The following is a 24660-nucleotide window of genomic DNA, read 5'->3' on the forward strand; positions in this document are numbered from 1 at the left end:
AAGGTACTCAAATGGTTGCACATTAATGACACCTAACATGACTTACACATCTGCTACTACTCCGGCCCTTACCTGACCTTCGCACCTTTTGAATCACTCTGCACTTTAGGCAAGTGCACGCATGGTTATTTATAATGTTATATATGTATACAGATATATGATGTTGTATATGTGTATGGTTCGTATAGGTGCAATGATAGTTATACATGTCATTGGGCCTCATTACGACTTTGGAGGCAGCCATGCCTTAATAAGGGCATGGCTGCCTCCAAAACCGTGTCCAGGTTCCCTGAATGGGGAATTACCGGGCCATTCCGAGTTTGGAGGGCCCGGTAATTCCTCCCTCTGGGAACCCGGGCCCGGACCTTCCCCATTCCCATTTGAGCCCCCATAGGGCTCAATGGGAATGGGCGCAGGAGCGAACAACGGGCCGATTACGACCGGCCCGTTGTTAGCTCCCTGGTCCCCTCGCGGGACCCGGTAAGGACGTCTGGTAAAACCAGACGTCCACATCGGGTCCCGCGAGGGAACCTCGTAATATTGCGGAATGGGCTTAACCGGTCCGCCACCATTAGCGGCACCCATTAACCCATTCCACAATACTTATAATGAGGCCCATTGTCTCCTGGATTTACCAAGGCTATGTTCTGTATTTGTACTTTTTATGTGTTTATGCATCCGATGTACTTACTTGTGCCCACGTACTGTAACTAAACCATAAGATTTCTTGTGTTCGGCTGCGCCCGGCTACCTAAGGATTTGGAGCTCATTACCAAATAAATAAACAAACAAACAATCAAGGAGCTGCGTGGTTAAAACTCATGTGCTCCTTGAGTGAAAGGTCTGTCTGCTGCGGGATGACTCTGTACTCAGAAAAACGAGGAGGGTTGGAGAGCCCACCTCTCTTATTGTTTCTGAGTAAAGAGTAATCACGGAGCATGAAAGTCCTTTAACCGTGTGGTTAAAAATCTTGCATGCTACATGATGACTCTTTACTCAGAGCCTCCATCCCATCTCTTGTTTCTGGGAACAGAGTATTCAGGCAGCCCATGTAGGAGAAGCCACGGTTACATGGGCTGTCTGCAAGTGTCAGCACTTTGGTTTAGAAAAAAGAAAAGGTGATGCCTTTTTTTTTTACCCGAAGTGCTGACACCTGCAGGCGGCTTTGTAACCATGCAGCACTTTGGCTACACAAGCTGCCAGAGTTGTCGGTGTGGCTGGGGCTAGTCGCGGGTGAGCCCTGGGTACCTATGAAATGGATGTTTTTTTTGTTACCTTTTTGTTTAAAACTAATACAAATTTTAGAACACAAAATAATACGCTGGCTCGGATTGGGGATCAAAGATCATGTGATGTCCCTTCAGGTCATAGGTGTGTTAGATGCCCCTTTGATGTAGAAGAAATTAAGGTACTGGTCCTTGTAAATGAAAGAAAAGTTCACCCATCTGGGGTGATACATTCTGAAGAGGAGGCTCTACTTCTGTAGACCTTACATGTGCGATTGCCTGTGTTTATGAGTAGTGCAGCCCCTGAGGCCTGGGCATCAAACACTTGTGACAGCTGCTCAATTAACCTGCAAAATTACTGTATTTCGGTTCAGCTGCGGAACCAAACATATTTAATGCCGATTGAACGGAAGCTGCAAGCCACGAGACGTGATCGGCCAATGTATCACTTGCCGTCGTTAATGGAAGCATTTTTAACCCGAGAGATTTACCAAAGTATAATTAAAAAGGCATTTAACAAATTAGCTGGTGCCGTCTAATTGCACAGCAGAGCTGTCGACACGCGCTGATTTATACGTATGTACCTGTCCAAGGCTGTTTCGTCACCCGCACGCGCACCCGTCACAACCTTTAATGCAGCGGAGCGCCTGAGAATAGCGCCTGATCCTGCTGCATCTAGGCGAGGCTCGCCCTGGGCTGCTCGGTGCTGGTGTTGAGAGAATGTCTGCTTCCGGGGGAGGAGGGCTGACCAATGACAACCCCTTTACCTCATCCCAGTCCGTCCCTTAGGAGCAGTGCTTTAAATGGACCGGTCTTACCCGGTCCTAACTGCCAGCACTTCTTATTTTAGAGCATTTGAGTACCTGCACTTCGTAACGCCTGAGTGAGTACCGGTACTCAACTATGTTGCCAGGTGAAAAGGAAAGCTTTTCCTTTCACTTGATCGCGACTTAAAGGACTAAGCTTCTGCAGCCTTTGCTGGGGAAAGCAGCACCCTCGTCATCCTCCTCTCTCCACCACCTGCAGTCAGTACTTTAAGTGGGCCGGGGCTGCGGGGCTCCCGGTCCCACCGCAACATTGGCGAGATGCATCATCCCGTCGCGGCCGCAGCCACGACGGGAGATGCGCCTGCCATGAATTCAGGCGAGCTGACAAATGTGCCAGCCAGCCACAGCGATGCTGTGCCTGGCTGCCACTTCCATCAGTCATAGTAACTTTCTCTGGTGACCCCTCGCTCAAGGGGTCACCAGAGACTGTTACTGTCCCTTTGTTTCCCTAGGTCACCAAGGCGTCTTTAACCCTCGGCGAACCTGGGGATTCCTCGACATTTTTCGAGGTTTATAAAAGATGGCTTGAAAAGTACACAATTCAAGCCATCTTTTATAAAGCTTTGCCTACTGACAATTTTTTCCATAGTCAAAGCTTTATAAAAGATGGCTTGAATTGTCTACTTACAAAGCCATCTTTTATAAACCCGAAATGTTTAAAAACATGGCCTGATACTAGGAAAAACGTAAGTTATGCACACAACTATATACATGTAATATATCTTTGTGCGTACCTTACTGTGGTTTGTGTACTTTGTAAGCCATCCTTTCTAAACATAGAAATATGTTACATCCTTTGCAATGTAACATATTTCTATGTTTAGAAAAGATGGCTTGCATAGTACACAAACCATAGTAAGGTATGCATACAAATATATAAAATGTATATATATTTGTGTGCACACCTTACGATTTGCGTACTTTTTAGGCCACACCCCCCCCACAAGTCACTCCCCAAAATGAGGCCCCCCCTCTATTTCTTACCCCACTTAAAGCCCTGTCTGCAGTGCCCATAATTTTTCCTTCAGGGCCCACCCTGCAGAACAAAAGGAGGCACAAACATGCATCTGCTGTGCTCTCAGCACGCCAGATGCAGAAAATTGTTTCGCTAAGTGGGCTTTGTTAGGGAGATTTATCATTTTTATGCTTCATCCCTTCACCTAGTGAGACCCCAGCACTTTTTGCTGGACCTCTGGGCCTTTTTCTTTCAATTCTGAATGAGTGGAGCCTTTTCCCTCTAATTCCCTCTTGTGGGCTCTGTCTTTTGGAATTCTTTTCTCTGTATTTTACCTGTGCTATGGAATCTATTTTCCTCCATAGCGCTTAACGCCATCTGTGTTTTTACTCCTGCAGCACACCGCTCCTTATGGGCAGTGCTGCTGGGGATCCTTCAGGTCCTCCGTTAAGATGACTTTTCTGTATCCTCAAGTAACTGCAGTTAGTCTATAGTCTGAGAGACTGGCACACACCACCTTCAGTGGAGTGCCAAAGGGATACCTAGTATCTCCCTTCTGTCTGTTCCCGTGACTCTTTAGTCACATAGACAATCTCCTAGTTATGGCTGGTGGCAGTGGATGTGTTCTACCAACTTTTGTGTATTTTTGATACCGCAGGCTATGTCCATGGCCTCGGTAGTACACAATAGGGGCACCCAAGTACCAACTCCCTTCTTTTTTCACCATTACTAGCGTGGTTGTTCTTCGTTAGCCTTCCTTCTACCATTCTGGGAGGGGGAGTTCTGTGTGTGTGTTTTGCTTTTGGTGGGAACCAGTCGTTATCCCTGCCTAGGCTCCAGAGTGTCTGGGCCGGCAGAAAGTGGGGGAGGAGCCTGCAACCCCTCCAGCCCTTTGTCTCCCAGAGTGCCTGAATAGGTCCAGCTCCCACTGGGGGTCTGGCTGTTCTGATTGGACAGCCAAACGCTGCTTTCTGTAAAATGCTGAGAGAGATTGCAGAGGAATGTGTGCTGGAACTGTATTAAAGGTGAGGCTTCTGGAGTGAAAAACAAGTTGACCACTGGAAGTGTAAGTAACCAAAAAAGAAGATGACCAGAGAGGCCTGCAGACCCTTTGCAACACTGTGAAGCAACCACTGTGTCCTGCCCCCATTTACAATGCAACAGAGGAGCTCCAGAGAGTATGACTCGTTCCCTTTGGCTGGTGGGAGCAACCAGTCCCAAGACAAACATTAAAACAAGCCATTTCCTGACATCCTAGGAGCTTCCAGAGATGGTTTTGGAGACGTACTGCCCATTTCAAGTGCATCATCGTGGAAAGGCCAAATCTGTCCAAATCTTTGCTGAACCCGTAAGGACACTCCAGAGATCTGATCCAACTCACCCTGAACCCCTCACCAGAGAGTGGAACTGCAGAAAGTGAACAAGATTGACAGAGCGATCCATGTCCTTTGTTGGTGCTGCAGAAAAGGTGCCAAAACCAGTGAACCAAGAAGTTGCTGAAAGTCGTGCTACAGATCACCCCTCGAGACTGCTGCTGAGAGATCCCGTCTATTGTACTGCCTTCAGTCACCAGACCAAGGAATCGAGTTGGGTCGGTTCCAGAGCTGCAACGTCGTGTAGCATCCAGCACGAACATTGTCTTCTAACCTAAGGTACTTTGGGGAAAAGGGTATCGCTTAACTGATTCCAATAAGTCACTCCAGAGCGTTATAGTGCATATAGAGGTATCCAGGGCAACACCCTCTTATCTCAGACCCAGGCCGCTGCTTCTGTCCTCCTCTCAAGTCCTTTTAAGGTCTCCCTTGTTAGTTGTTAACTTGCTGCTTCAATAACTATAGACACTGGAAGAAATCCATAAGAACGCTTCATTATTCGCTGATTGTCAAGATTCCAAGCACACTCTGAACTGCCTTTAGCTAGGGTTGCGTTTTTGGACTTAAAAGACTTGCTAGGCAAAGAAGCTGTCTATAGAACCTTGAACTAGGCTCATGCTACACTAACCATTTCCTTCCTTTAATTGACTTTACTATATGTGTTTGCAGAGTAAATGTAATATTGTATAAACCGTTTAAAACCACGAGTACGCAGTAACTGATACAATAGCATTGTCTTTTCCCTTTCTAACGTTGCCACAAATGTAACCGCAAACAAACATAAAAGTGAAAGTGCCCTTTGAAGTGTATTATCAAGTATTCCTAAGTGTTCTAACGTAAACGTCTGCAGTATTTGTAGTGATTCAGGTGTAAATATACAAAATATTTACTTTTTATATAAATATATGTGTTAGTGCTTCTTTGTTGTGCCTGTCTAGCTAAGATTCACTGTACTTACCTACAGCTCGCATCTTCCTCTTAAGATAAGCCTGACTGCTCTGCCACTCTACCAAGGTCTTCAGCTAGTAAAGACTGATACTAAGAGCTGGGGATCTACAAACCACTCGGATAGCTTACTAAAGCCTTACTGCCAGTAGGACTTTAGGAAAACTCCCCTAACAGGCTTCACCTATTACCATTGGTGTCCTTTGATGAAGCAGGGATTGATTTGGAACACCTGGGAAATTACTATTTCAAGATGTTTCTTTGTTATCAGCAGTGCCTATTCTAATATGCAAAAGCTTAAGTAATTGGAGTTGTGATGGCAGTTCCAGTTAGCTGCCGAACTTCTTATTAGGCAATGAAAGTGAGCAATAGTACAACTCCCCTTCTAAAGCTTAGTTTATAGCTATGACATCTGCTAGTTTGATAGGCAAAAAAGAAAGTACCACTTAATATAGATATTCAAACTTTCACAATGTATAACAACAAACTGGACATTTGTGAGAAAGGACCTCAGATACATTACTTTACCAAAGCCTGTGGCCTTTGGCACATCATTTAATCTCACTGGGAATTGACTGCAAACAGTGTGTGCCTAAAAGGGACCTGTGCCCAAGGTGCACGGCTGGAGCTAAAATCGCTGCGCCGGAATGTCTGGCTTTGTAGCTTGGTGAGTACCTGCACTTCTTTTTTTCCATTTAAAGCACTGCTTAGGGGGCCTCCTGTCTCAAAGACAGGAAACCCCTGTGGTGAAAGGGCTAAATATTCCTCCCGAGGCCGGCTAGCCCTTCCTCTGCCAAGGGAGGGCTAAAGTGCTGGCCAAAGCGCAGCAACTCCTATTTGTTCTGTTTTTTCCTGTCCCCTTGGACAGGGAACTCCGTGACATGGCATGTGAGTATGGGAGCCCAGTGGCTCCACCTTAAATAGGTCCGGCTCTCTAATGGGGATCTGGCAGCCCACACCCTGCCGCCATTGCCAGGTGCCCGCTGCCGAGGATGCGAGTATGCGGCGCTCACCTCTGCCAGCAAGCACCCAAGCTTCCTCGTGGTGCCATCTCAGGGGTGTAGCTGCGTGGCCTGCTGCACACCGGCCGGGATGTGCCAGCCAGCCCCCCACCCACACATGCTGCCACCGCTGCTGCCACTGCAGCATTATGCATCTCTAGCGGAAGTGAGTAGAAGGGTCCACAGGTGGGGTGGTTCGTCTCATGAAAGTCACAGAAGGAGCAATGGGACCAAGTTGTGTGCCGGCCGGTGGGTGAGCCTCCCCCTTCCTCACCTACGAGGCCTCTCCCCAGAGGCATAGACAGGCTCGGGCTTGAGCAGGCAAGGTCCAACCAAAATCTGTAAGTTCCCACTCAGCAGCGCTGATTGGGAATTTACAGATGTCATTGCCACTGTGGTGGGCCCAACTACATAAGCTTCAGGCCTCACTTGCTAGACAATCCTGGCTACGCCTCTGCCTCTCCTGCCCGTTTTCATGTGGGGACGGGTCCCAAGGGTCCCTCCCTCTCACGCCTGCTTCACCTGGGAGCCTTAGGAAGTTGATTGAACTGTCCGTGTGGGACCACCCGAGTTTAAGGGCATGGAAGCACACCCTGCATCTTTAAAAGGTAGGTGCGTTTTGTGGGTCTTTGTATGGTGTATGCGTCTCAGGAGCATACAGCGTAAAAGCAGGAGACGGTCCAGATCCCGCTCTAGAAGAAGAGAAAGAATTAGGGGTCATGGGAAATCCAGGAACAGAGCCCATCTTACAGAAGACAATGTTCTCGGCCTCCTCCCTGGGAGACGCCCAGGGATCCCCTGGGACACAGCCCCACATCCCCACTCAGTCCCCATCACTATGCCAGCAGCAGAATTAGGGCCCCTCATTACTGATACCGTAAATATTGCCATTGGTGCATACCTACCTCTTCCTGTTCCTCTGCACATGCTCCAGTCCTGAGCCTGAGCAGGCTGTGGGGCCCGGCAGCGGCTCCAGATTAAACTAGTGCCAAACCTGAGTGGGACATGTCCGGTAAGTTCCTGAGGAAAGAGTTGTGGAAGAGGTGATGGCCCCCAAAGCTGCACCTCAAGTGGTAGATGAGCACGGCCATGACGCCTACAGACGGTACTTCACTACGCCTCCGGCCGGATTGCCATTCCTGTGGAGCATGACGAACACCATGTCCAGAGGATGGCCGGAGCCGGAAAAGGCTGCCATTCTCCCGGGCTGGTCAAGACCATTCTACCCAAAGTTCCCAGATACCCTTAAGATGGACTGCCCGCTGCCTTGCTTTTCAGAACATACCTCATTGGTCACCCATGATCCGTCTGACCCCACTGGCTGGAAGGTTGCGAGTCCTACATGGGGCCTCTAATGTGCCCTCAGGGGCAACACATGCCTCGGCTACACCACCCAGTCCCTCCTCAAGGATTGCTGCCTTCTGCTCCCACTCTTGCAGGACTGTGCAGGCATTCTGGGTGTACCGGAGGAAGTGATAATGTTCCCGTGATCTCTTCAGGGCCCTAGACCTCGCGTATCTGTTCTTGTTAAGTTATTTCTTTATTTGGTTCTGTTATGACCCTTGCATATGATAACCTTTCTATCAATAAAAAGAAAAGAAAAAAAGAAGCAGAGCAAAATATAAAAAGTGCAAACAAAGAAGGAGAGGTGGGGAAGTGAAATTGATCTAAAGCTTCTATTCAGCGTGATAACCTTCAGGCCCTGATGTAATGTGTTAAATTGGTGAGGTAGTCCTACTGGAAGATGATCGCACCTACATGTTGGGGTGAATAGAAACTGGGGGAGCATAGGATATTATTACGTAATAAATACAAAACGGTAATAGTTTTAATGGAAAACATACTTGCTCTTCATTCATTTACTGTATAGGGAAGTGCAGAGTCAGTGTCTTCAAATAACACAGACGCCATTTCACATGTGCACCAGGTGTTTGGTTCTCGCTTTCCTGTACAATTGAACTAAAATGTATTAGTTTGTTCTGCCGACTTTAGATGAACACCTATTGTAAAGATTAAAAGTATACCTGGGCAAATAAGTTTGTGAGAATCCCGAATCAACTGAATTTTCAATCTATTTGAGATCCAACGATCTTTTGAAACTTTTCTGAAATGTGGTCATTAAATTTAGGCACAGAGATTCACCTCTGTGTAAGGTCTATGTCAGTCACGGCAATCACGGAGATTCACCTCTGTGAAAGGTCTATCTCAGTCACGGTAATCACAGAGATTCACCTCTGTGAAAGGTCTATCTCAGTCACGACAGTCACGGCAATCACAGAGATTCACCTCTGTGTAAGGTCTATGCCAGTCACGGCAATCACGGAGATTCACCTCTGTGAAAGGTCTATCTCAGTCACGACAGTCATGGCAATCACGGAGATTCACCTCTGTGAAAGGTCTATCTCAGTCATGGCAATCACAGAGATTCCCCTCTGTGAAAGGTCTATTTCAGTCACGACGGTCACGGCAATCATGGAGATTCACCTCTGTGAAAGGTCTATCAAAGTCACAGCAATCACAGAGATTCACCTCTGTGCAAGGTCTATCTCAGTCATGACAGTCATGGCAATCACGGAGATTCACCCCTGTGAAAGGTCTATCTCAGTCATGGCAATCACAGAGATCCACCTCTGTGAAAAGTCTATTTCAGTCACCACAGTCATGGCAATCACGGAGATTCACCTCTGTGAAAGGTCTATCAAAGTCACGGCAATCACAGAGATTCACCTCTGTGTAAGGTCTATCTCAGTCACGACAATCACGGCAATCACAGAGATTCATCTCTGTGAAAGGTCTATCTCAATCACGACAGTCACAGCAATCACAGAGATTCACCTCTGTGAAAGGTCTATCTCAGTCACGGCAATCACGGAGATTCACCTCTGTGTAAGGTCTATCTCAGTCACGATAGTCACGGCAATCACGGAGATTCACCTCTGTATAAGGTCTATCTCAGTCACGACAGTCACGGCAATCACGGGAAGGTCTATCTCAGTCACGACAGTCACGGCAATCACGGAGATTCACCCCTGTGAAAGGTCTATCTCAGTCATGGCAATCACAGAGAGCCACCTCGGTGAAAGGTCTATTTCAGTCACGACAGTCATGGCAATCACAGAGATTCACCTCTGTGAAAGGTCTATCAAAGTCACGGCAATCACAGAGATTCACCTCTGTGTAAGGTCTATATCAGTCACGACAGTCATGGCAATCACGGAGATTCACCTCTGTGAAAGGTCTATTTCAGTCACGACAGTCACGGCAATCACGGAGATTCACCTCTGTGAAAGGTCTATCAAAGTCACGGCAATCACAGAGATTCTCCTCTGTGTAAGGTCTATCTCAGTCACGACAATCACGGCAATCACAGAGATTCACCTCTGTGAAAGGTCTATCTCAATCACGACAGTCACAGCAATCACAGAGATTCACCTCTGTGTAAGGTCTATCTCAGTCACGATAGTCACGGCAATCATGGAGATTCACCTCTGTATAAGGTCTATCTCAGTCACGACAGTCACGGCAATCACGGAGATTCACCTCTGTGAAAGGTCTATCTCAGTCACGGCAATCACAGAGATTCACCTCTGTGTAAGGTCTATCTCAGTCACGACAGTCATGGCAATCACGGAGATTCACCTCTGTGTAAGGTCTATCTCAATCACGACAGTCACAGCAATCACAGAGATTCACCTCTGTGTAAGGTCTATCTCAATCACAACAGTCACAGCAATCACGGAGATTCACCTCTGTGAAAGTTCTATCTCAGTCACGACAGTCATGGCAATCACGGAGATTAACCTCTGTGAAAGGTCTATCTCAGTCACGACAGTCATGGCAATCATGGAGATTCACCTCTGTGAAAGGACTATCAAAGTCACCGCAATCACAGAGATTCACCTCTGTGTAAGGTCTATCTCAGTCACGACAGTCATGGCAATCATGGAGATTCACCTCTGTGAAAGGTCTATCTCAGTCATGGCAATCACAGAGATTCACCTCTGTGAAAGGTCTATTTCAGTCACGACAGTCACGGCAATCACAGAGATTCACCTCTGTGAAAGGTCTATCAAAGTCACGGCAATCACAGAGATTCTCCTCTATGTAAGGTCTATCTCAGTCACGACAATCACGGCAATCACAGAGATTCACCTTTGTGAAATATCTATCTCAATCACAACAGTCACGGCAATCACGGAGATTCACCTCTGTGAAAGGTCTATCTCAGTCACGGCAATCACGGAGATTCACGTCTGTGTAAGGTCTATCTCAGTCACGATAGTCACGGCAATCACGGAGATTCACCTCTGTGTAAGGTCTATCTCAGTCATGGCAATCACGGAGATTCACCTCTGTGAAAGGTCTATCTCAGTCACGACAGTCACAGCAATCACGGAGATTCACCTCTGTGTAAGGTCTATTTCAGTCACGACAGTCACGGCAATCACGGAGATTCACCTCTGTGAAAGGTCTATCTCAGTCACGTCAATCACAGAGATTCACCTCTGTGTAAGGTCTATCTCAGTCACGACAGTCACGGCAATCACAGAGATTCACCTCTGTGTAAGGTCTATCTCAGTCACGACAGTCATGGCAATCACAGAGATTCACCTCTGTGAAAGGTTTATCTCAGTCATGGCAATCACAGAGATTCACCTCTGTCAAATGTCTAGTTCAGTCATGACAGTCACGGCAATCACGGAGATTCAACTCTGTGAAAGGTCTATCAAAGTCACGGCAATCACAGAGATTCACCTCTGTGTAAGGTCTATCTCAATCACGACAGTCACGGCAATCACGGAGATTCACCTCTGTGAAAAGTCTATCTCAGTCACGACAGTTACGGCAATCACGGAGATTCACCTCTGTGAAAGGTCTATTTCAGTCAGGACAGTCATGGCAATCACGGAGATTCACCTCTGTGAAAGGTCTATCTCAGTCACGGAAATCACAGAGATTCACCACTGTGTAAGGTCTATCTCAGTCACGACAGTCATGGCAATCACAGAGATTCACCTCTGTGAAAGGTCTATTTCAGTCACGACAGTCACGGCAATCACGGAGATTCACCTCTGTGAAAGGTCTATCTCAGTCACGGCAATCAGTGAGATTCACCTCTGTGTAAGGTCTATCTCAGTCACGACAGTCCTGGCAATCACAGAGATTCACCTCTGTGAAAGGTCTATTTCAGTCACGACAGTCACAGCAATCACGGAGATTCACCTCTGTGAAAGGTCTATCTCAGTCACGGCAATCACAGAGATTCACCTCTATGTAAGGTCTATCTCAGTCACGACAGTCATGGCAATCACGGAGATTCACCTCTGTGTAAGGTCTATCTCAATCACAACAGTCACAGCAATCACAGAGATTCACCTCTGTGTAAGGTCTATCTCAATCACGACAGTCACGGCAATCACGGAGATTCACCTCTGTGAAAGGTCTATCTCAGTCACGGCAATCACAGAGATTCACCTCTGTGTAAGGTCTATCTCAGTCACGACAGTCATGGCAATCACGGAGATTCACCTCTGTGTAAGGTCTATCTCAATTACAACAGTCACAGCAATCACAGAGATTCACCTCTGTGTAAGGTCTATCTCAATCACGACAGTCACGGCAATCACGGAGATTCACCTCTGTGAAAGGTCTATCTCAGTCACGACAGTCATGGCAATCACGGAGATTCACCTCTGTGAAAGGTCTATCTCAGTCACGACAGTCATGGCAATCACGGAGATTCACCTCTGTGAAAGGTCTATCTCAGTCATGGCAATCACAGAGATTCCCCTCTGTGAAAGGTCTATTTCAGTCACGACAGTCACGGCAATCATGGAGATTCACCTCTGTGAAAGGTCTATCAAAGTCACGGCAATCACAGAGATTCACCTCTGTGCAAGGTCTATCTCAGTCATGACAGTCATGGCAATCACGGAGATTCACCCCTGTGAAAGGTCTATCTCAGTCATGGCAATCACAGAGATCCACCTCTGTGAAAAGTCTATTTCAGTCACCACAGTCATGGCAATCACGGAGATTCACCTCTGTGAAAGGTCTATCAAAGTCACGGCAATCACAGAGATTCACCTCTGTGTAAGGTCTATCTCAGTCACGACAATCACGGCAATCACAGAGATTCATCTCTGTGAAAGGTCTATCTCAATCACGACAGTCACGGCAATCACAGAGATTCACCTCTGTGAAAGGTCTATCTCAGTCACGGCAATCACGGAGATTCACCTCTGTGTAAGGTCTATCTCAGTCACGATAGTCACGGCAATCACGGAGATTCACCTCTATATAAGATCTATCTCAGTCACGACAGTCACGGCAATCACGGGAAGGTCTATCTCAGTCACGACAGTCACGGCAATCACGGAGATTCACCCCTGTGAAAGGTCTATCTCAGTCATGGCAATCACAGAGAGCCACCTCGGTGAAAGGTCTATTTCAGTCACGACAGTCATGGCAATCACAGAGATTCACCTCTGTGAAAGGTCTATCAAAGTCACGGCAATCACAGAGATTCACCTCTGTGTAAGGTCTATATCAGTCACGACAGTCATGGCAATCACGGAGATTCACCTCTGTGAAAGGTCTATTTCAGTCACGACAGTCACGGCAATCACGGAGATTCACCTCTGTGAAAGGTCTATCAAAGTCACGGCAATCACAGAGATTCTCCTCTGTGTAAGGTCTATCTCAGTCACGACAATCACGGCAATCACAGAGATTCACCTCTGTGAAAGGTCTATCTCAATCACGACAGTCACAGCAATCACAGAGATTCACCTCTGTGTAAGGTCTATCTCAGTCACGATAGTCACGGCAATCATGGAGATTCACCTCTGTATAAGGTCTATCTCAGTCACGACAGTCACGGCAATCACGGAGATTCACCTCTGTGAAAGGTCTATCTCAGTCACGGCAATCACAGAGATTCACCTCTGTGTAAGGTCTATCTCAGTCACGACAGTCATGGCAATCACGGAGATTCACCTCTGTGTAAGGTCTATCTCAATCACGACAGTCACAGCAATCACAGAGATTCACCTCTGTGTAAGGTCTATCTCAATCACAACAGTCACAGCAATCACGGAGATTCACCTCTGTGAAAGTTCTATCTCAGTCACGACAGTCATGGCAATCACGGAGATTAACCTCTGTGAAAGCTCTATCTCAGTCACGACAGTCATGGCAATCACGGAGATTCACCTCTGTGAAAGGACTATCAAAGTCACCGCAATCACAGAGATTCACCTCTGTGTAAGGTCTATCTCAGTCACGACAGTCATGGCAATCATGGAGATTCACCTCTGTGAAAGGTCTATCTCAGTCATGGCAATCACAGAGATTCACCTCTGTGAAAGGTCTATTTCAGTCACGACAGTCACGGCAATCACAGAGATTCACCTCTGTGAAAGGTCTATCAAAGTCACGGCAATCACAGAGATTCTCCTCTATGTAAGGTCTATCTCAGTCACGACAATCACGGCAATCACAGAGATTCACCTTTGTGAAAGATGTATCTCAATCACAACAGTCACGGCAATCACGGAGATTCACCTCTGTGAAAGGTCTATCTCAGTCACGGCAATCACGGAGATTCACCTCTGTGTAAGGTCTATCTCAGTCACGATAGTCACGGCAATCACGGAGATTCACCTCTGTGTAAGGTCTATCTCAGTCATGGCAATCACGGAGATTCACCTCTGTGAAAGGTCTATCTCAGTCACGACAGTCACAGCAATCACGGAGATTCACCTCTGTGTAAGGTCTATTTCAGTCACGACAGTCACGGCAATCACAGAGATTCACCTCTGTGTAAGGTCTATCTCAGTCACGACAGTCATGGCAATCACAGAGATTCACCTCTGTGAAAGGTTTATCTCAGTCATGGCAATCACAGAGATTCACCTCTGTGTAAGGTCTATCTCAGTCACGACAGTCACGGCAATCACAGAGATTCACCTCTGTGTAAGGTCTATCTCAGTCACGACAGTCATGGCAATCACAGAGATTCACCTCTGTGAAAGGTTTATCTCAGTCATGGCAATCACAGAGATTCACCTCTGTCAAAGGTCTAGTTCAGTCATGACAGTCACGGCAATCACGGAGATTCAACTCTGTGAAAGGTCTATCAAAGTCACGGCAATCACAGAGATTCACCTCTGTATAAGGTCTATCTCAGTCACGACAGTCACAGCAATCACGGAGATTCACCTCTGTGTAAGGTCTATCTCAATCACGACAGTCACGGCAATCACAGAGATTCACCTCTGTGAAAGGTCTATCTCAGTCACGACAGTTACGGCAATCACGGAGATTCACCTCTGTGAAAGGTCTATTTCAGTCAGGACAGTCATGGCAATCACGGAGATTCACCTCTGTGAAAGGTCTATCTCAGTCACGGCAATCACAGAGATTCACCACTGTGTAAGGTCTATCTCAGTCACGACAGTCATGGCAATCACAGAGATTCACCTCTGTGAAAGGTCTATTTCAGTCACGACAGTCACGGCAATCACGGAGATTCACCTCTGTGAAAGGTCTATCTCAGTCACGGCAATCACTGAGATTCACCTCTGTGTAAGGTCTATCTCAGTCACGACAGTCCTGGCAATCACAGAGATTCACCTCTGTGAAAGGTCTATTTCAGTCACGACAGTCACAGCAATCACGGAGATTCACCTCTGTGAAAGGTCTATCTCAGTCACGGCAATCACAGAGATTCACCTCTATGTAAGGTCTATCTCAGTCACGACAGTCATGGCAATCACGGAGATTCACCTCTGTGTAAGGTCTATCTCAATCACAACAGTCACAGCAATCACAGAGATTCACCTCTGTGTAAGGTCTATCTCAATCACGACAGTCACGGCAATCACGGAGATTCACCTCTGTGAAAGGTCTATCTCAGTCACGGCAATCACAGAGATTCACCTCTGTGTAAGGTCTATCTCAGTCACGACAGACATGGCAATCACGGAGATTCACCTCTGTGTAAGGTCTATCTCAATCACAACAGTCACAGCAATCACAGAGATTCACCTCTGTGTAAGGTCTATCTCAATCACGACAGTCACTGCAATCACGGAGATTCACCTCTGTGAAAGGTCTATCTCAGTCACGACAGTCATGGCAATCACGGAGATTCACCTCTGTGAAAGGTCTATCTCAGTCACCACAGTCATGGCAATCACGGAGATTCACCTCTGTGAAAGGTCTATCAAAGTCACGGCAATCACAGAGATTCACCTCTGTGTAAGGTCTATCTCAGTCACGACAATCACGGCAATCACGACAGTCACGGCAATCACAGAGATTCACCTCTGTGAAAGGTCTATCTCAGTCACGGCAATCACGGAGATTCACCTCTGTGTAAGGTCTATCTCAGTCACGATAGTCACGGCAATCACGGAGATTCACCTCTGTATAAGGTCTATCTCAGTCACGACAGTCACGGCAATCACGGGAAGGTCTATCTCAGTCACGACAGTCACGGCAATCACGGAGATTCACCCCTGTGAAAGGTCTATCTCAGTCATGGCAATCACAGAGAGCCACCTCTGTGAAAGGTCTATTTCAGTCACGACAGTCATGGCAATCACAGAGATTCACCTCTGTGAAAGGTCTATCAAAGTCAAGGCAATCACAGAGATTCACCTCTGTGTAAGGTCTATATCAGTCACGACAGTCATGGCAATCACAGAGATTCACCTCTGTGAAAGGTCTATTTCAGTCACGACAGTCACGGCAATCACGGAGATTCACGTCTGTGAAAGGTCTATCAAAGTCACGGCAATCACAGAGATTCTCCTCTGTGTAAGGTCTATCTCAGTCACGACAATCACGGCAATCACAGAGATTCACCTCTGTGAAAGGTCTATCTCAATCACGACAGTCACAGCAATCACAGAGATTCACCTCTGTGTAAGGTCTATCTCAGTCACGATAGTCACGGCAATCATGGAGATTCACCTCTGTATAAGGTCTATCTAGGTCACGACAGTCACGGCAATCACGGAGATTCACCTCTGTGAAAGGTCTATCTGAGTCACGGCAATCACAGAGATTCACCTCTGTGTAAGGTCTATCTCAGTCACGACAGTCATGGCAATCACGGAGATTCACCTCTGTGTAAGGTCTATCTCAATCACGACAGTCACAGCAATCACAGAGATTCACCTCTGTGTAAGGTCTATCTCAATCACAACAGTCACAGCAATCACGGAGATTCACCTCTGTGAAAGTTCTATCTCAGTCACAACAGTCATGGCAATCACTAAGATTAACCTCTGTGAAAGGTCTATCTCAGTCACGACAGTCATGGCAATCACGGAGATTCACCTCTGTGAAAGGACTATCAAAGTCACCGCAATCACAGAGATTCACCTCTGTGTAAGGTCTATCTCAGTCACGACAGTCATGGCAATCATGGAGATTCACCTCTGTGAAAGGTCTATCTCAGTCATGGCAATCACAGAGATTCACCTCTGTGAAAGGTCTATTTCAGTCACGACAGTCACGGCAATCACAGAGATTCACCTCTGTGAAAGGTCTATCAAAGTCACGGCAATCAAAGAGATTCTCCTCTATGTAAGGTCTATCTCAGTCACGACAATCACGGCAATCACAGAGATTCACCTTTGTGAAAGATCTATCTCAATCACAACAGTCACGGCAATCACGGAGATTCACCTCTGTGAAAGGTCTATCTCAGTCACGGCAATCACGGAGATTCACCTCTGTGTAAGGTCTATCTCAGTCACGATAGTCACGGCAATCACGGAGATTCACCTCTGTGTAAGGTCTATCTCAGTCATGGCAATCACGGAGATTCACCTCTGTGAAAGGTCTATCTCAGTCACGACAGTCACAGCAATCACGGAGATTCACCTCTATGTAAGGTCTATTTCAGTCACGACAGTCACGGCAATCACGGAGATTCACCTCTGTGAAAGGTCTATCTCAGTCACGTCAATCACAGAGATTCACCTCTGTGTAAGGTCTATCTCAGTCACGACAGTCACGGCAATCACAGAGATTCACCTCTGTGTAAGGTCTATCTCAGTCACGACAGTCATGGCAATCACAGAGATTCACCTCTGTGAAAGGTTTATCTCAGTCATGGCAATCACAGAGATTCACCTCTGTCAAAGGTCTAGTTCAGTCATGACAGTCACGGCAATCACGGAGATTCAACTCTGTGAAAGGTCTATCAAAGTCACGGCAATCACAGAGATTCACCTCTGTATAAGGTCTATCTCAGTCACGACAGTCACGGCAATCACGGAGATTCACCTCTGTGTAAGGTCTATCTCAATCACGACAGTCACGGCAATCACGGAGATTCACCTCTGTGAAAGGTCTATCTCAGTCACGACAGTTATGGCAATCACGGAGATTCACCTCTGTGAAAGGTCTATTTCAGTTAGGACAGTCATGGCAATCACGGAGATTCACCTCTGTGAAAGGTCTATCTCAGTCACGGCAATCACAGAGATTCACCACTGTGTAAGGTCTATCTCAGTCACGACAGTCATGGCAATCACAGAGATTCACCTCTGTGAAAGGTCTATTTCAGTCACGACTGTCACGGCAATCACGGAGATTCACCTCTGTGAAAGGTCTATCTCAGTCACGGCAATCACTGAGATTCACCTCTGTGTAAGGTCTATCTCAGTCACGACAGTCCTCGCAATCGCAGAGATTCACCTCTGTGAAAGGTCTATTTCAGTCACGACAGTCACAGCAATCACGGAGATTCACCTCTGTGAAAGGTCTATCTCAGTCACGGCAATCACAGAGATTCACCTCTATGTAAGGTCTATCTCAGTCACGACAGTCATGGCAATCACGGAGATTCACCTCTGTGTAAGGTCTATCTCAATCACAACAGTCACAGCCATCACAGAGATTCACCTCTGTGTAAGGTCTATCTCAATCACGACAGTCACGGCAATCACGGAGATTCACCTCTGTGAAAGGTCTATCTCAGTCACGGCAATCACAGAGATTCACCTCTGTGTAAGGTCTATCTCAGTCACGACAGTCATGGCAATCACGGAGATTCACCTCTGTGTAAGGTCTATCTCAATCACAACAGTCACAGCAATCACAGAGATTCACCTCTGTGTAAGGTCTATCTCAATCACGACAGTCACGGCAATCACGGAGATTCACCTCTGTGAAAGGTCTATCTCAGTCACGACAGTCATGGCAATCACAGAGATTCACCTCTGTGAAAGGTCTATCTCAGTCACGACAGTCATGGCAATCACGGAGATTCACCTCTGTGAAAGGTCTATCTCAGTGATGGCAATCACAGAGATTCCCCTCTGTGAAAGGTCTATTTCAGTCACGACAGTCACGGCAATCATGGAGATTCACCTCTGTGAAAGGTCTATCAAAGTCACGGCAATCACAGAGATTCACCTCTGTGCAAGGTCTATCTCAGTCATGACAGTCATGGCAATCACGGAGATTCACCCCTGTGAAAGGTCTATCTCAGTCATGGCAATCACAGAGATCCACCTCTGTGAAAAGTCTATTTCAGTCACCACAGTCATGGCAATCACGGAGATTCACCTCTGTGAAAGGTCTATCAAAGTCACGGCAATCACAGAGATTCACCTCTGTGTAAGGTCTATCTCAGTCACGACAATCACGGCAATCACAGAGATTCATCTCTGTGAAATGTCTATCTCAATCACGACAGTCACGGCAATCACAGAGATTCACCTCTGTGAAAGGTCTATCTCAGTCACGGCAATCACGGAGATTCACCTCTGTGTAAGGTCTATCTCAGTCACGATAGTCACGGCAATCACGGAGATTCACCTCTGTATAAGGTCTATCTCAGTCACGACAGTCACGGCAATCACGGGAAGGTCTATCTCAGTCACGACAGTCACGGCAATCACGGAGATTCACCCCTGTGAAAGGTCTATCTCAGTCATGGCAATCACAGAGAGCCACCTCGGTGAAAGGTCTATTTCAGTCACGACAGTCATGGCAATCACAGAGATTCACCTCTGTGAAAGGTCTATCAAAGTCACGGCAATCACAGAGATTCACCTCTGTGTTAGGTCTATATCAGTCACGACAGTCATGGCAATCACGGAGATTCACCTCTGTGAAAGGTCTATTTCAGTCACGACAGTCACGGCAATCACGGAGATTCACCTCTGTGAAAGGTCTATCAAAGTCACGGCAATCACAGAGATTCTCCTCTGTGTAAGGTCTATCTCAGTCACGACAATCACGGCAATCACAGAGATTCACCTCTGTGAAAGGTCTATCTCAATCACGACAGTCACAGCAATCACAGAGATTCACCTCTGTGTAAGGTCTATCTCAGTCACGATAGTCACGGCAATCATGGAGATTCACCTCTGTATAAGGTCTATCTCAGTCACGACAGTCAGGGCAATCACGGAGATTCACCTCTGTGAAAGGTCTATCTCAGTCACGGCAATCACAGAGATTCACCTCTGTGTAAGGTCTATCTCAGTCACGACAGTCATGGCAATGACGGAGATTCACCTCTGTGTAAGGTCTATCTCAATCACGAAAGTCACAGCAATCACAGAGATTCACCTCTGTGTAAGGTCTATCTCAATCACAACAGTCACAGCAATCACGGAGATTCACCTCTGTGAAAGTTCTATCTCAGTCACGACAGTCATGGCAATCACGGAGATTAACCTCTGTGAAAGGTCTATCTCAGTCACGACAGTCATGGCAATCACGGAGATTCACCTCTGTGAAAGGACTATCAAAGTCACCGCAATCACAGAGATTCACCTCTGTGTAAGGTCTATCTCAGTCACGACAGTCATGGCAATCATGGAGATTCACCTCTATGAAAGGTCTATCTCAGTCATGGCAATCAGAGATTCACCTCTGTGAAAGGTCTATTTCAGTCACGACAGTCACGGCAATCACAGAGATTCACCTCTGTGAAAGGTCTATCAAAGTCACGGCAATCACAGAGATTCTCCTCTATGTAAGGTCTATCTCAGTCACGACAATCACGGCAATCACAGAGATTCACCTTTGTGAAAGATGTATCTCAATCACAACAGTCACGGCAATCACGGAGATTCACCTCTGTGAAAGGTCTATCTCAGTCACGGCAATCACGGAGATTCACCTCTGTGTAAGGTCTATCTCAGTCACGACAGTCACGGCAATCACAGAGATTCACCTCTGTGTAAGGTCTATCTCAGTCACGACAGTCATGGCAATCACAGAGATTCACCTATGTGAAAGGTTTATCTCAGTCATGGCAATCACAGAGATTCACCTCTGTCAAAGGTCTAGTTCAGTCATGACAGTCACGGCAATCACGGAGATTCAACTCTGTGAAAGGTCTATCAAAGTCACGGCAATCACAGAGATTCACCTCTGTATAAGGTCTATCTCAGTCACGACAGTCACGGCAATCACGGAGATTCACCTCTGTGTAAGGTCTATCTCAATCACGACAGACACGGCAATCACGGAGATTCACCTCTGTGAAAGGTCTATCTCAGTCACGACAGTTACGACAATCACGGAGATTCACCTCTGTGAAAGGTCTATTTCAGTCAGGACAGTCATGGCAATCACGGAGATTCACCTCTGTGAAAGGTCTATCTCAGTCACGGCAATCACAGAGATTCACCACTGTGTAAGGTCTATCTCAGTCACGACAGTCATGGCAATCACAGAGATTCACCTCTGTGAAAGGTCTATTTCAGTCACGACAGTCACGGCAATCACGGAGATTCACCTCTGTGAAAGGTCTATCTCAGTCACGGCAATCACTGAGATTCACCTCTGTGTAAGGTCTATCTCAGTCACAACAGTCCTGGCAATCACAGAGATTCACCTCTGTGAAAGGTCTATTTCAGTCACGACAGTCACAGCAATCACGGAGATTCACCTCTGTGTAAGGTCTATCTCAATCACAACAGTCACAGCAATCACAGAAATTCACCTCTGTGTAAGGTCTATCTCAATCACGACAGTCACGGCAATCACGGAGATTCACCTCTGTGAAAGGTCTATCTCAGTCACGGCAATCACAGAGATTCACCTCTGTGTAAGGTCTATCTCAGTCACAACAGTCATGGCAATCACGGAGATTCACCTCTGTGTAAGGTCTATCTCAATCACAACAGTCACAGCAATCACAGAGATTCACCTCTGTGTAAGGTCTATCTCAATCACGACAGTCACGGCAATCACGGAGATTCACCTCTGTGAAAGGTCTATCTCAGTCACGACAGTCATGGCAATCACGGAGATTCACCTCTGTGAAAGGTCTATCTCAGTCACGACAGTCATGGCAATCACGGAGATTCACCTCTGTGAAAGGTCTATCTCAGTCATGGCAATCACAGAGATTCCCCTCTGTGAAAGGTCTATTTCAGTCACGACAGTCACGGCAATCATGGAGATTCACCTCTGTGAAAGGTCTATCAAAGTCACGGCAATCACAGAGATTCACCTCTGTGCAAGGTCTATCTCAGTCATGACAGTCATGGCAATCACGGAGATTCACCCCTGTGAAAGGTCTATCTCAGTCATGGCAATCACAGAGATCCACCTCTGTGAAAAGTCTATTTCAGTCACCACAGTCATGGCAATCACGGAGATTCACCTCTGTGAAAGGTCTATCAAAGTCACGGCAATCACAGAGATTCACCTCTGTGTAAGGTCTATCTCAGTCACGACAATCACGGCAATCACAGAGATTCATCTCTGTGAAAGGTCTATCTCAATCACGACAGTCACGGCAATCACAGAGATTCACCTCTGTGAAAGGTCTATCTCAGTCACGGCAATCACGGAGATTCACCTCTGTGTAAGGTCTATCTCAGTCACGATAGTCACGGCAATCACGGAGATTCACCTCTGTATAAGGTCTATCTCAGTCACGACAGTCACGGCAATCATGGGAAGGTCTATCTCAGTCACGACAGTCACGGCAATCACGGAGATTCACCCCTGTGAAAGGTCTATCTCAGTCGTGGCAATCACAGAGAGCCACCTCGGTGAAAGGTCTATTTCAGTCACGACAGTCATGGCAATCACAGAGATTCACCTCTGTGAAAGGTCTATCAAAGTCACGGCAATCACAGAGATTCACCTCTGTGTAAGGTCTATATCAGTCACGACAGTCATGGCAATCACGGAGATTCACCTCTGTGAAAGGTCTATTTCAGTCACGATAGTCACAGCAATCACGGAGATTCACCTCTGTGAAAGGTCTATCAAAGTCACGGCAATCACAGAGATTCTCCTCTGTGTAAGGTCTATCTCAGTCACGACAATCACGGCAATCACAGAGATTCACCTCTGTGAAAGGTCTATCTCAATCACGACAGTCACAGCAATCACAGAGATTCACCTCTGTGTAAGGTCTATCTCAGTCACGATAGTCACGGCAATCATGGAGATTCACCTCTGTATAAGGTCTATCTCAGTCACGACAGTCACGGCAATCACGGAGATTCACCTCTGTGAAAGGTCTATCTCAGTCACGGCAATCACAGAGATTCACCTCTGTGTAAGGTCTATCTCAGTCAAGACAGTCATGGCAATGACGGAGATTCACCTCTGTGTAAGGTCTATCTCAATCACGACAGTCACAGCAATCACAGAGATTCACCTCTGTGTAAGGTCTATCTCAATCACAACAGTCACAGCAATCACGGAGATTCACCTCTGTGAAAGTTCTATCTCAGTCACGACAGTCATGGCAATCACGGAGATTAACCTCTGTGAAAGGTCTATCTCAGTCACGACAGTCATGGCAATCACGGAGATTCACCTCTGTGAAAGGACTATCAAAGTCACCGCAATCACAGAGATTCACCTCTGTGTAAGGTCTATCTCAGTCACGACAGTCATGGCAATCATGGAAATTCACCTCTGTGAAAGGTCTATCTCAGTCATGGCAATCACAGAGATTAACCTCTGTGAAAGGTCTATTTCAGTCACGACAGTCACGGCAATCACAGAGATTCACCTCTGTGAAAGGTCTATCAAAGTCACGGCAATCACAGAGATTCTCCTCTATGTAAGGTCTATCTCAGTCACGACAATCACGGCAATCACAGAGATTCACCTTTGTGAAAGATCTATCTCAATCACAACAGTCACGGCAATCACGGAGATTCACCTCTGTGAAAGGTCTATCAAAGTCACGGCAATCACAGAGATTCTCCTCTGTGTAAGGTCTATCTCAGTCACGACAATCACGGCAATCACAGAGATTCACGTCTGTGAAAGGTCTATCTCAATCACGACAGTCACAGCAATCACAGAGATTCACCTCTGTGTAAGGTCTATCTCAGTCACGATAGTCACGGCAATCATGGAGATTCACCTCTGTATAAGGTCTATCTCAGTCACGACAGTCACGGCAATCACGGAGATTCACCTCTGTGAAAGGTCTATCTCAGTCACGGCAATCACAGAGATTCACCTCTGTGTAAGGTCTATCTCAGTCACGACAGTCATGGCAATGACGGAGATTCACCTCTGTGTAAGGTCTATCTCAATCACGACAGTCACAGCAATCACAGAGATTCACCTCTGTGTAAGGTCTATCTCAATCACAACAGTCACAGCAATCACGGAGATTCACCTCTGTGAAAGTTCTATCTCAGTCACGACAGTCATGGCAATCACGGAGATTCACCTCTGTGAAAGGACTATCAAAGTCACCGCAATCACAGAGATTCACCTCTGTGTAAGGTCTATCTCAGTCACGACAGTCATGGCAATCATGGAGATTCACCTCTGTGAAAGGTCTATCTCAGTCACGACAGTCATGGCAATCACGGAGATTCACCTCTGTGAAAGGACTATCAAAGTCACCGCAATCACAGAGATTCACCTCTGTGTAAGGTCTATCTCAGTCATGACAGTCATGGCAATCATGGAGATTCACCTCTGTGAAAGGTCTATCTCAGTCACGACAGTCACGGCAATCACGGAGATTCACCTCTGTGAAAGGTCTATCTCAGTCACGGCAATCACAGAGATTCACCTCTGTGTAAGGTCTATCTCAGTCAAGACAGTCATGGCAATGACGGAGATTCACCTCTGTGTAAGGTCTATCTCAATCACGACAGTCACAGCAATCACAGAGATTCACCTCTGTGTAAGGTCTATCTCAATCACAACAGTCACAGCAATCACGGAGATTCACCTCTGTGAAAGTTCTATCTCAGTCACGACAGTCATGGCAATCACGGAGATTAACCTCTGTGAAAGGTCTATCTCAGTCACGACAGTCATGGCAATCACGGAGATTCACCTCTGTGAAAGGAC

The sequence above is a fragment of the Ambystoma mexicanum genome, chromosome 10 (assembly GCF_040938575.1).
Source record: "Ambystoma mexicanum isolate Mex_15411 chromosome 10, UKY_AmexF1_1, whole genome shotgun sequence".
In the NCBI taxonomy this organism is placed as follows: Eukaryota; Metazoa; Chordata; class Amphibia; order Caudata; family Ambystomatidae; genus Ambystoma; species Ambystoma mexicanum.